At 37.5% G+C, this 14,421-nt stretch overlaps 1 non-coding gene across 1 annotated transcript; it reads right to left on the bottom strand.

Moving 5' to 3' along the window:
• Nucleotides 1-6,911: 6,911 nt before the first annotated feature.
• Nucleotides 6,912-7,018, bottom strand: LOC144999148 (small nucleolar RNA R71). The gene has a single exon (XR_013660668.1). It is a non-coding gene; the product is annotated as a small nucleolar RNA R71 (small nucleolar RNA).
• Nucleotides 7,019-14,421: the final 7,403 nt, after the last annotated feature.

Here is a 14,421-nt window from a genome sequence, read left to right as displayed (position 1 = left end):
AACTTGTGCATTTGTTACCTTGTAGAAAGGTTCAACATTAGGGATGTTGAGAATCTGAGAAAAAAGCTTCTTCGACAACCTGAGCTTCTTGTCATTAATTATCTGAAACGTCACAATCTTCATCGTCTTGTTGTAAGTAGCCATTGAACCAACAAGAGATAACTAAGATAGAGGAACATAAAAAGAATTGAACATTGCTATTGATAATACATAATTTTGAAGAGCAACGATAAACATCTGTAACCCTTCTGGATAAACAGTAACATTGCCTTGAACTTGATAAGTGCTTTGAATCTTCATGATGGGTTGAGGAAACATCTTCAATGGTATGAGAATCAACATACTTAGCCACCATGGTTAGGGTTTTGAAAGCTTGAAGAATACTAGAGAGAAAAGGGCACAAATCGTTTGAGAATTTTATGTGAGTGTAAATTTGAAATAGAGTTCCCAAACCCTTTTTATACGTGCACCCAATTTGAGTTTGAAGCGGTTTGTTTCATTAAATGCGTCCGACGTGGCACCTTGAAAAACGAACCATTAGCCGTAAAAATAGCCACGTGTGAAAAAGTGATGTACACTTTTTCCTTGAAAACCGCACAGAAGACAAAATATCATATCAAACGTACATTTCACTTGCCCCCGTGGAATGAGAACCGTCAGTAATCTTCGGTATGGAGGTTGGGCTCTTTCAGTTTTGGGTTTAAAAGCAAAGTCATTTTCCATACTTTCGAAACATCAGCCTGAGTTGGTATTACTCAGAACCTCAAGGATTTCGTGAATGAAAAGTACGCCAAAAAAAAAGATAAGAAGCAATATATGAAAATTTTGGTTCTGTAATGTCAAAAATATTTCAACCGATATGAAGTAAGATCCCAGGACAAGATCACTTCATTATTCATCAAGAGAGATGACTAACAGCTTGTGTGGTTTCCCGTGAATTCCAATCGAATACTTATAGAGAAGTATAGAAGGGCTTCTTTTAATAGGCTATATGGTTGGTTGAAAATTTCGTTACATATCACAACTAAACATAAGTGTGAGAAATTGTAATCGAAATTACCTGTTTGACCAGTATAGTCAGGGAAAAGTATGCTTTGGAAAAATTTATCAAGTGACAAAGAATCATATTGATACTCAAACTGAAATCATATTCCATATAAAAAAATTATTCGTAACACCGTGTTTCTGGGCTAAAAACATTAATAACGTTGTAATAGTCTAGGTCAACCTTTGTAACTCATTTTGAAGTAATAAAGAGGAATTATGTGAATATCATGTGAATTATATGCTTATTTGCTTAATTATTATGATTTAATTAATTAATAATGAAAATAAGCATTGAAAATAAATATTATAAAAGGCCGATATCTTTTAAGAAAGTTGTAGTGGCCGAAACAAGGATTCCGGAGATATAAAGAACGCAAAAATCCGAGTTATAACGAAGAAGTTATGACCTGTCGAAGTTTCGCGACGGAACCGGCACGGCACCGGGAAGCGTAAAAAAAGTGAATTTATGATAAAGTGCTTTTTAGCCTTAACAATCTAAACAAAAGTCATAGTATTCATTAAGCAGAGAATTTTGATAAAAAGAATGTCCAAATCTAACTTCATACGAGGAAGTTATGATTTTTCTAAGTTTTAGCGGAGCAGTAGACAGCTAAAAACTCGAATTCAAAATCGAGCGATATTCAGCTGATACAACCTAAACGAGAATTGAAGGTCTCGTTAATAGTAGTACAACGATAAAAAGACAGACGAAAACGGACGTCGGATGAAGAAGTTATGAATTTTTAACGGATTTTCCTGTCCCGGTCTGTTAAAAATAACAATATTAAAATTAAATTCAAAATTAGCCGATGAAGTCTAAATGAAAGTTGTAGAATATATTCCCGCCTACGCGTGCATATAAAGAACATCAAAAACGGAGCTCGTATCCGAAAGTTATGAATTTTAGAAGATTTGGGTGCAATTTCCGAGAAATTCGCATGGATTGGAGCCGGCCACGTCACCCTTCTCGCGAACCCGACCCATATCCGATGTTGATGATGTATCTGAAGCATGGCCATGTCCGGATTCAACGCGTGTTTTCCACCTGTCTCGGTCTCGCGTAGCTCGCCTCCGTGTCTTGCCTCGCACCAACCACTTGTCCCTCTCGCATCCGAGCCACGTTTTTCCCCTCCGTGTCCGAACCCCCTGCTGTCGCGTGTTCGCTTCTCAGCCTCCATGTCTGAGCCTCGCAGCTTCTACGTGGAGCCTCCTTAGCCACCAATCTTCGGTCTCGCACCCTATAAATAGGAGGGTTGCGAGATCTCCCGGGTACTTTTGGAAAAATGTCATTTTCACCCCTAAACTTATATTTTGACTATTTTGATTTCCCCCAAAGCCCCGGTATCATTTTTAAAGCCCGGAATACGTCCCGAAGTGCCCGAAGACCCGAAAAATTTTATCTTTTCGGTTTTGAAGCTCCAACCCTCGTAGAGCCAGGTTTCTCAATAAAACTCTCGGTTTTATCAGAAACGATCATTTTATTGAACGAATTACAGCACGATTATCATCAAATCAAGTGAGTGTATAGTCACTTTCATCTTACACATAGATATTAAGTATTTTATATAAATACGTGCTATGTGTATACATATTGATTGTTTATTTGAGATGGTTGTTAAATGAATGTTTATACAAGTTTTTAAATGATTTAAACTGTATATATGTATTTTATCTACAAATATGTTGGGTATAACATAGGTAGATGAAATAGTTGATGTGTGTTAAAATGATGAGAGGCCTCGATGTTGTTGTTGTTCCAGTCATCTAGCGGAGTATGGATGACGACCACGGATTCTTCTAGATAGTCTAGTAGAACGCTAGCAAGCTCGAAACATGTAGGTGTTTGTGGGCTTGATGTTCACCGGTGTACTCCATCCCCCTCATGGTTGCCTTACGGACATATATGGCTAAGGAATCCCCTTAGCAGTAAAGTGTATCCCGATGATGAAATCCTTAGACTAGGTCCCTTGTATAGGTGTTTAGGGACGTAAAGTGAGGATAACGCGAATGGGTAATCAGGGTTATTGTTGGTTTGATAAAATTAATAAATTTATTATTGATTGATGAAATTAATAAATTTATTATTATTTGTGCGTTGAAAACCCTATATGCTCACCAGGCTCCCAAGCCTGATTCAGTCAGCTTTCTATTTTACAGGTAGTGGACCCAGAGCATAATTTGGATGATGATGAGGGATTTTTGGATTATAGGCCAGTAGTTGTAAATAACTCTCGTAAGGCTTATAATGTACTGTTTATGTTTTTGATCTGTATCGAACATGACATCCCGAGTCTTTTTAATGAAATACATTTCTACGGAAATGCTTTGATAAATCCTTATCATATTTTTATTTTGGGAACAAATTCCGCAACACTTTTATGTAAAATATTACTCTGATTTTCAAACAAGCATAAACAAAATCGGTCTTTTCTGACCGTGAAATTGGGGATGTCACATTATTCTTGGATCTCGTTGGGTAAAAATGTCGTGGGATTAGAAGATTTTATTAAGACCACAAAAAGAAAGAATATGATTTAGAGTATTGAAAATGTGTACTAAAACAAATGTTTTGTTAAAATTTGGAACAAAGTTCCGTGTCAATTTCTTTAATGGTTCAAAATTTTGGGTTCCACTTTCATCACAGTTTCATGATTCCATATCATAAACACAAAATGTTTACATACCTATAACCTGGTTGGTTTCGACCAGAGATTTCTTGGGTATGTGTCTTTGTGTGTGATCGTGAAAGAATTTTAGGATGAAAAATAGTTGTTTAAGAATCGAAAGTACCTCTGCTATGATTGGACCAAGTAGGTAACTATTAACTCATGTGAGAAGAGTAAGGTAGCTCAGGAACTAATGTAAATATAGCCTGATTGGGTAGGAAACCTCGTGATTACAAATCCATTAAGGCTTTGAAACACATTGAGTTATGGAGGCTTCGGTCGACATGCTGCAACATGCTTTTAGGGACATCTTAACTAGTACATAGTTTCGAAGATATACCTTTCCATAAAGCAGCAAGCATGAGCTATCAAAAATCTTCGCTAAACGCTACAAAAGAAACTGTTAAAAGAACAAAACAAAACAAAATATTTTTGGATTTTTGATTTTTGAAAGAAAATTACAAAAATAAGAAAATATTTTTGATATTTTTGAATTTTAAAGAACAAAAATGAAAAAAAAAAATTTGTTGTTTTTTATTTTTAAAGAAAAATAGCAAGCAATAAAACAAATGTATCTGATTAGCGAAAATAAGACAATGAAAAAAGTAGCAAAGATTTTGTCAAACCATTGTGCATAATCCCATCAGGATTCTTACGAAATCAGTCCTGGAACAGAATTTGCTTCGGTAATTCCTAATCCCATCAGGATTCTTACGAAAGATTTTTCATCCAATGGCTTTGTAAAGATATCTGCAAGCTGATCAAGTGTCTTTACAAAATGAACTTCAATGTTGCCATCTTCTACATGATCTTTAATAAAGTGATAGCGAAGAGCAATGCGTTCTGTTTTCGAATGTTGCACAAGATTGTGACTGATATTTGCATATTTAGTCTTATATTAATTATAGATTTTTATCATTTATTAGCTAATTTATAGCATATCATGGACAAAAAATACTTAGAAGTGTTTGAATTGTGTTTTCAGTCCAAAAGCAAAGCTCGGGAGCAAAAGGAAGCAGGAGAAGCAGTTGGGAGCTCGGGAGTTGAACAAAGAAGAAAAATGCTAAAAATCTAAGGTACTCGGCGAGTAGGGTCAACTACTCGGCGAGTCGCATTGAAGGATTGAGAAAATAAGGACTCTAAGACTTACCGTGCATGGGAATTTAGCGGTGGACTCAACGAGTCGGTTCGAATCTATAAATACAGCTTTCCAGATCGACATAAAGAATTCTGGAACCCTTGGGGAGAAGCAAGCTGCGAATTAGAGTCAGGAGAGGTCTGGAGAACGAAGATACAACCCTAAAACCAATCTCGAAGAAGATTTGAGGCAAATCTACATCATTCTTACTTTAATCTATTGTTCTTCATTATGTTTAGACTTTTAGATTCCATTTTTATGCTGTTAATCACCTCAATCATGAGCTAAAACCTTTAAACTTCTGTTTGGGGAGACAAAATTGATACTATGGATTGATTATATATGGTAGGATCGATCTAATATTGGTGATTTTGTTGATTCTAGCTTGTAAAAGAACCTTATGTGTGAATGATAACTACTTTTATGTTAATAGGAAGATAATTAAGTTGCATGAACATCTCTTAATTGCTACCTCATATAATTTATGTGACCACTTCATTATATGACTAGGATTAGCGACTGTGAAACTAGAATTAATAGAAAAATAGGTAAATTCATGTGTAAGCTTGTGTGATGACCATTAACAAGAGGTTAACTAAAGGACCAAATTAGTTAGCTATTACCAGTCTAAATTAACCCGAATAAATAACCTAGTGAATCAAATTAAATTAGACAACTGGCCACTATTTGAGTTAGTTTGTTCTCTAAGAATTAGTGCAGCGAACATGAATCTAATTACTTGAATCGGTAGCCAATAGAAGAATTAATTCATTGCACTATTACCATAATATCAACCATAGGATCAATTGAGTTGAACTAAATAGAAGTCCCCTTCGTCATTGAATTTAGTTGAATCTTTGCTTTTCTAGTTTTTAGTTTAAGTAATAGTTAGTAAGTCTCTAGTCTTGTAAAACTAGAGAAAACCCCTTTTTATTATTTAAATTTAGATAAAATTAGTTTTTTTTAGTTTTAATTTACCGTTACCTGTGTTCGATACCCTACTTATTTAGCTTTACCACAATTGATAGGTCCAATGCCTTTGTGTGTTTATTTTATAATTAAAAGTAGGTTTAAAACTAGTTGAGTTCACACACATCAAGTTTTCGGCGCCGTTGCTGGGGAACGGTACTAAATTAGCACTTATTTCTACTTTTATCGATCCTTTGTGTGGGATTTATCTTACACAAAGTTAATTCTTAGGTAATTTAGTAGTTAGTATAGGTTTTAATAAATATCCGTTTTAATAAGTTAATTAGAAAATTTTTCTGTTTTTGCCTTGAACTCATCGAGTGCACTCGTGACGACTCGGCGAGTCCATCGATATTCACAGTTTTAGTTTTTATTTTATTTTTGTTCTTTTTACGCGTTTTTTTCTCTTGTTTTATTTGCAGTTGTTTCATGACCTGAGGAGCTGATACACCTTTGGTTCCTCGACTAGAAGACCCGGAGTCCGCCCGAAGGAAGAACAAAGGAAAATCCGTTGGAGAGTCCGTTCCCTCAAAGAACTAAATCTAAAGTCCATTTTCAGCAAGAAGAATAGCAGCAAATCAGGAGCTTCCAACGCCTCTATAGCAATAGAAGACCCGATCAAATAGGACACCGAGTACGAAACCGAAGGAGAATAAGACCCCACTTTCGGGTGCGAATCCGACTTTGATGACGAATTAGCCATTGTCATGGCTAACATCGATGAAATCCCCATGAGGGAATGGAAGAAGGGGATGTGTGACAATATCGGCCCAGGACTTATGCAACCCGCAATTCCCACTACTGCTACTTTCGAACTAAAGGGCCACATACTCGCTCAACTAAAGGAGATTCCTTTCTATGGAAAAGACCACGAAGATGCTTACAAGCACTTGGATGAAGTCAATGATGTAGCTGATTACTTTAATGTTCCAAATGTACTTCGCGAGACCCAGCTACTTCGCATGCTTCCAGTTACATTCAACGGTGCTGCAAAAAATTGGCTCAAGTCACTCCCTCCCGGATCAGTCACAACATGGGCTAAGATGAAAGAAGAATTTATTGATCACTTTTGCCCACCTTCTAAAATAACCAAGCTGAAGAAGGCCATTGCTAACTTTGAACAACAAGTTTGAGAGTCACTATATGAAGCATGGGAGAGGTACAAGAGCCTACTAAGGAATTGCCCACACCATGACCTTAATAGCCAACAAGAAGTCTCCATCTTCTATGACGGAGTCAATGTCACCACAAGGCAGTTACTTGACTCGCAAGGCCCGCTGACAAGGAAGCCACCCACAGAAATCAAAGAATTAATTGAAGAGTTCTCTAAACATTCTAGAGAATACCACAACCCAAGAAATGAAGTAAGCAGGGGGGTAGTGAACACAGTCAACGATAGCATGGCGGCAATGATGGCTAAACTAGACAGTTTAGATAGAAGAATGACGAAGATGGATCAAACAATCCATGCTATCCGGATGGGATGTGAAAATTGTAGGGGACCGCACCTAACTAAAGACTGTGATTTGGATGAGAATGGAAACAAAAAGGTGCAAGCTTTCTATTCAAGTGGTGATAGATACGATGAAAATTGGCGAAAATGCAAGAAGGAGTGGCTCCTGTATGAAGAATACAAAAAGGCAAAGGAAGAGAAATACAAGCAAAAAGAGAGGGGTTTCTATTAAAAGGAAGAACTAGTTATGGAAAAAAGAGCCGATTTAGAAGAAATACTCACAAGATTTATAGCCGCGTCCGAGAAAAGACACAATGATCATGATGCTGCAATACAAGAGACCAGAAATATACTTAGGAATCAGCAAGCATATATTCTTAACATTGAAAAACAGCTTGGGCAACTAGCACATCAAGTGAACGAGATAAGACCTGGTGAACTTCCAAGTAAAACCGAGAATAATCCGAGAATGGAGAATGTGAATGCTATAACATCCGGTTATGGGGAACTTTTCACTCCTCTGACCCCTGCACAGAAGGTCTCAACCAAGGTGCAAGCAGAAAAGACAGAAGAGTCGAGTTCAGCTAAGCCCAGCCCGACTCGCCGAGTTCGTCTAATGCACTCGACGAGTCCATGCCCTAATGACAAATCTATTGTTTCCTTAAAGCCTTACAGGCCTCCTTTGCCATTTCTAATTCGAGCCATACCAGATGAAAAGGTCAAAGCATACAGAGCTTTCATGGAACATGTTAAAGCCCTTCAAGTCAACATCCCATTTGTTGAAACGATGCTTCAAACTCCCACATATATGAACTTGCTTAAGGGTCTCTTTGCTGCTAGAAAAGATATGGCAGAAGTCGCGGAATTAGTATTAAATGAACTACCATAAAAGAAGGGCGATTCGGGAAGCATCTCCATTCCGTGGCAATTTGGAAATATACTTGCTACTCAAGCATTGACCGATTCGGGTGCAAGTATAAAGTTAATGCCTTTTTTTTCTTCAAGAAGCTGAAGTTACCGGAGCCAAGGTTTATTAATATGAAGATCCATTTGGCGGACAAGACGATCATTTATCCAAGAGGTGTTTGTGAAGATCTTCTCATAAAAGTGGACAAATTTGTATTCCCCGTGGACTTGGTAGTGCTTGATATGGAAGAAGACCCCAAAATTCCAATTATTTTTGGGAGACCATTTTTGAATACCGCATGCGCATTGATAGATGTATGCGAGTCCACACTAACATTAAGGGTAGGAGATGAGTCAGCTGTGTTTAAAGCTATACCAGAGATTAAGCAAGAAGAAGCAAGAAAAGAAGAAATTTCCTTCATTGATTTGGATGATGAAATACTCCAAAAAGAACTTGCACTCTTACAAGAAGAAGATCCAAGTAAATTTCTAATATCTTCTGGAGGAAATAATGATGTTGAAAAGCACTTAGAGGAGATAGAGAAGATGCTGGAAGGAACTGATTCAGAAAACATAATGGAGTGCGAGGAATTTGCACCGACTCGCCTAGTCAACTTGAGACTCGATGAGTCCAGTCGAAAATTTCATCAAATTGGATATTCTTGATATTCTTGTCACCAGTCCCTTGTCTGATTTGGACATGAAGATTTTTCCTAATTCTTTAAAAGATCGAGCAGCAAAAGGCGGAATTGTTAAAGCGCATGGTGACTTTCAACACGTTCAAGTATCTTGCCTCGATACAATAATGCAAGAAGATGAAGACATTCCACTTGGAGAAGAGGGGAATGCAACGGTTAAGAAAGATGATGCTGATAACCCATTCATTGAGTCACGTATAACCAAACCTCAAGCCCGAGTTTTTATCAATTATGAAGTAATTAAGTTTAAAGAAGGAGAAGTACAAAAGAGGGTTCAATAAAATAGGGTGAAGAAGAAAAAGATGGGGAAAAGGAACATGCATGCAATTGAAGAAGATGCCTCAAGGAAAAAGAGAGAAGAATTGAGACAGGCATACAAAAGGAAGATACATGCCTATAAGACGAAGTATAAACCGCAAAAGATTAGGCGTACATTCCCGATGCAGGAAAATGAAGAAATGTAGATAGGAAGGAGTCCAGCTAACGACTCCTTAAAAAGAAGCGCTTGGCGGGAGCCAACCCGTTATGATAGTTTGCTTTCTTTTATCTTTCTCTTTTTATTTTTATTTGATTTTTGTTTTTAGGATTTTCTTTTTCTGTTCTCATCTTCAAAATTGTGACAATCCGAAAACTTTTCGTCGCTGTAACCCGTTTCTGTCAGTAAAACCGTTGCGTTCCAATTTTTCCGTTAACTTTAGTTTAAATTAATTAAATTGGGACTTCTTATTTTGACATCATAAGTGTCAGAACACAATGAAAACATGCGAAATCATCCCAAATTGTTATTTGGAAAATTTCTAGTTTCGACCACGTCGGGTTACGACAACTTAATCGGGTACGACCAAAAGCCCCGTTTAACGTCAGTATCGGGTAAAATTCCACCGAGCCTCAAACTCGAACCATATTTAAAGTTGAGTGGGATTCATTTGAAGCTTTTCCACTCTCTCTCTACAAACTCAATCTTTGATCCAAAATCACCCCTTTCAAGCTCCAATTTGGTATGTAATCCTTCCTAGCTCATAGTATAACACATTTAGCTTTCAAATTCGTATTTAATTCATGAAATAGGACCAAGAACATGTGTTTACGGCCCAGGAATAGCCCTAGGCCGCAAACACACATAATTGGGGTTTTGGAGCCTCAAAACCCTTCCAAACCACTTCTAGAGATTAGATATGACTTAGGGGCTTACAATCTGGACTTAGAACACCAAAACCTTATCATTTGAGAGATAAACATGAGTTTACCTCCCAAGAACATGCTTGGACCGTAAACACCCTTTCTTAGGCTGTGAACACCTTTTAGGGTGTTAAAATGCCCCTTAAACACCTCCTAAGCCTTGGAATAATGTCTAGAATCATCCACCATTGTGTTAGGGACCTTAAACATGCAAGAAACCATCCCCTAGGGAGATTACAGCCGTAAACCCCCCCAAGGAATGATTCATGGGCCGTAAACTCCTTTGTGGTGGTCAAATGGTGCCCTAATTTCCTTCCATGGCTTGTACTTTGGACTAGAAACACTTGGGCTTAACCTAGGATCACCAAAACACAATAAGAATAGGTACTTGAGAGTTTAAGGCTGTAAACTCCTAGTTTACTACCGTAAACTCCTCAAATGGCCGAAATGATGATCAAGTCCTCTTCCAATGCCTTAAAACTAAGCCTAGCACTACCCCACAAGAGTTTTAAGACCATTTAGCTACCAAGAACACCCCACCATGAGTTTACGGTCGTAAACTCATGGAGATATGGTCTTAGGGCCGAAAAATCCCTTAGGAGTTTACTCTTGAAGAGAAAACTCCATATTTAGGCCATACACACCCTTAGATACTACCCGAGTCACTCCTAACACTTGAAATGAAGTGTTTTCACACCTCGGAGTGTACTGTCTTATCTAATTAGTAGTTCAAAGTCTAATTAGATAAAATTATGTATCTCTTTCTATTACATAGGAACCTCGCGTGTACTCAAGCCCTGAACTGACACTTAGCATCCAACCGACACATTTCTCGTCTGGTGAGTTCATACCCCTACACCTTTTTCCATGTTTTCAGGGGGGAATACAAGCAAAAGTACAAGAATATCTTGTACTCAAACTTATTATTTGATTTGAAATGTTTCATATTTCATATACTTTTAACACTGGAAACCGTATAAACCAACTGTTTGACTTGCAGAGTTAGTTTTCAAACTAATTGCAAACCTTATTATATAGTGTTATATTATATATTTCACCAATGATTTTCCACTTCTTTAATGTTAAAATCATTAACCTAGAACATTAGAACACGTCCTCGGTAACATTCCACAGAGATCACGAGTGGAGGACCCCCTTTGTAAACAGAATCACAAACAGGAATTTCCGCATTATTACTTGTAAATTTGGTAATCTTAATAATTGGGGACACGTCCTCTGAAACACTCCACAGAGATATGCGAGTGGAGGACTGCCCTCGTAACCAGAATCTCTTGGACGGAGAACGTGACTTGAGTGTATAGATCTATACGGGATTGACAACCCCGCACCTGGCTGCTAGTTACAGTCGAACCGAAAGGTTCAAGGGTGACAAAAGTCATAAAATGATATTGGACTTCTTATTGCCATATCTAGTCTAGCGTATGGTTATGGAACTCGCAATATGGATAACAAAGATTTACTTGTTGGTAATAATGGATCTAGTAAACTAATAACCTTAAGAATTAGTTTACTTCTCACACAATAGTTTTATATATATGTGTTAAAACTAACATACATTTCAAGGATAACCAGGTTTTCACGAAACTTCACACAAACATTTTAAGTATGGTAGATACTTGTACATTACATTCAAAACCGATAACCAACTACAAAATTTTAAGGAAAATAAGGGTTTTTCCTGGGATAACTGAACTGTTCATAACCAGACTGTATAACAAACGGATAACTATACTTTACTTATAATAAAATATGGGGTTTTCTTGGATAACAACTTTTTCAGAAAACTAAAGGAAACTTGTTCATTTTCAGAAAACAAACCGCTTATGAACTCACCAGCTTTATGCTGATTTTCAAACTGCTTGTATTCTCAGGTCCACATTAGACAAGTACCCGCGATCTTTTGGAGTGGACGAAGCGTTTTAGCAGACACGTCTTTAGTTTTGTTCAAACTAGTGTACAGTTAAAACATGTATTACTTTACTTTCAAACAAATGTAATTATTCCTATGTAATATAATGTTTTGTGTTTACTATGCTTGCTATGTATATTGGTTGTGATACTTTACATGACGTCCTCCGCCCTGGAACGTTTCCGCCATCGGTTTCGGGGTGTGACAGATTGGTATCAGAGCCCTTTTTATAGTGAACTAAGTATATCAAACCTTACATGGTATAAGACTATAAACACTAAGGGGACGAAGTGCTCTGAACTAAAATTATACTTTAAAATATAAGTATTTTTCAAAAGTATACAAGAATACCTAACCGCCGGAAACCGTAACGACGACTAGAACAAAACATAAGTAAATGGGTGTTGTACGCTGCGGTTAAACCTGGGCAGTTATGTAGTCGTGTCTAGGGTCAATATAGCCTGATCAACTATATTCATTCGAGACACGACCAACATGTGCTTGGGAGTGACTGTGGTGTCCATCATGCCTAAAACTTACCTAATACCCAAACAATGAGTCGTCGTCGCAATGAAACATAAAATACTATGGGAGTATTTTAGCCAAAAACCGAATACATTGTAGAAATTCATTCCGAGTGGTGCTACTCACTCCTTCCTTAGAGATAGTTTATCTGCTTTGATAACTCTTTCCTGTTTTATCGCTTAGTAGATCATTATACCTGTTATAATGAGATATCTCTTGTTCCATATCTCTTGATTCAATTCAGAGGACTTATGATCCTCTCTTTCCTGGCTATTATAGATCAAGATGCCTCCAAAGAAAAGATCCAACTCAAAGAACAACAATCCTCCTCCGCCACCAGTTGATATTTGAAGATCCACTAGGGTTAGTGTTCCACCTAAGTTACATGGGTTCCATATTACTTCAGATAGTGAAACATTTATCAGTGATAGGACACTTGTGAATTTGGATGAACTAGATAATTATAGGGAAGCAATGGTAGGCCCAGAGGCTTCTAAGTGGAAAGAGGGAATAGACAATGAGATAAAATCCATGTATGAAAACCAAGTTTGGAATTTGGTTGATAATGTACCAGGTTGAAAGACAGTTGGGTGCAAGTGGATCTTCAAAAAGAAGACCGACACGGATGGAAATCTACATACATTCAAGGCTCGACTGGTTGCAAAAGGTTTCCCTCAAACCCCTGGGGTTGACTATGATGAGACCTTCTCACCAGTAGCTAAGATTAAATCTATTAGGATATTGCTCGCCATAGCTGCCTTGCATGACTATGAAATCCGGCAGATGGATGTCAAGACTACTTTCCTTAATGGGAAATTGGTTGAGGATGTTTACATAAATTAGCCATAGGGTTTTGTTGATGCAAAGTTTCCTGATAGAGGGTGCATTCTTGAGAAATCCATTTATGGATTGAAACAAGCATCTCGTAGTTGAAATCTTTGCTTCCATGAGAAAGTCAAAGAGTTTGGTTTCTCTAGTAGTGAAGATGAGTCATGCGTGTATATCAAGGCTAATGGGAGTATAGTTACTTTTCTGGTGTTATATGTCGATGACATATTACTCATTGATAAGGACATTCCAACTGTGAAATATATGCTTGGAAAGTGTTTTGCCCTGAAAAACTTTGGAGAAGCTTCCTATATTCTTGGGATTAGAATATTGAGAGATAGAAAGAAGAGACTAATTGGACTTAGTTAGAGTACATGCTTGGACAAGGTACTAAAGAGGTTTAGTATGGAAATTTCCAAGAAGGGAGAGCTACCTATCCAGAGCAATACTAAATTGAGTAAGACTCAATGTCCGAGTACAAATGAGGAAATATTTGACATGAGTCGTGTGCCTTATGTTTCCACTGTCAAATCAATCGTGTATGCTATGACATGTACACACCCTGATGTGTCCTTTGCTTTGAGCATGGTCAGTCGTTATCAGGTAAATCCAAGTATAGCTCATTAGATAGCGGTTAAGAATATACTCAAGTATTTGCGAAGGACAAAGGATTGGGTCCTTGTGCTTGGTGGCAGTAATACTTTGAGAGTAGACGGTTACAGTGATGCCAGCTTCCAAACGGATAGGGATAACTTCCGTTCTCAATCTGGCTGCGTATTTCTACTGAACGGAGGAGCAGTTACATGGAAAAGTTCCAGGCAAGATATTGTGGCCGATTCTACTTGTGAATCAGAGTACATAGCAATGAGTGAAGCATCGAAAGAAGTAGTTTGGTTGAATAACTTCATCGGAGATCTCGGAATCGAACCATTCAGGAGCCCATGCAACTATTCTACGATAATGAAGGATCGGTTTCTTTAAAAAAAGAATCCGGAGATCATGGTAAAACCAGACATATTGATAGAAAGTACCATTTTATCAGACATAGAGTAGAAGAAGGTCATCTGGTCATAAAGAGTGTA

The sequence above is a fragment of the Lactuca saligna genome, chromosome 5 (genome assembly GCF_052625555.1).
Source record: "Lactuca saligna cultivar CGN05327 chromosome 5, ASM5262555v1, whole genome shotgun sequence".
NCBI lineage: Eukaryota > Viridiplantae > Streptophyta > Magnoliopsida > Asterales > Asteraceae > Lactuca > Lactuca saligna.
Note: the sequence above shows the minus strand (reverse complement) of the source record. Positions and strands in the feature narration are given on the sequence as shown.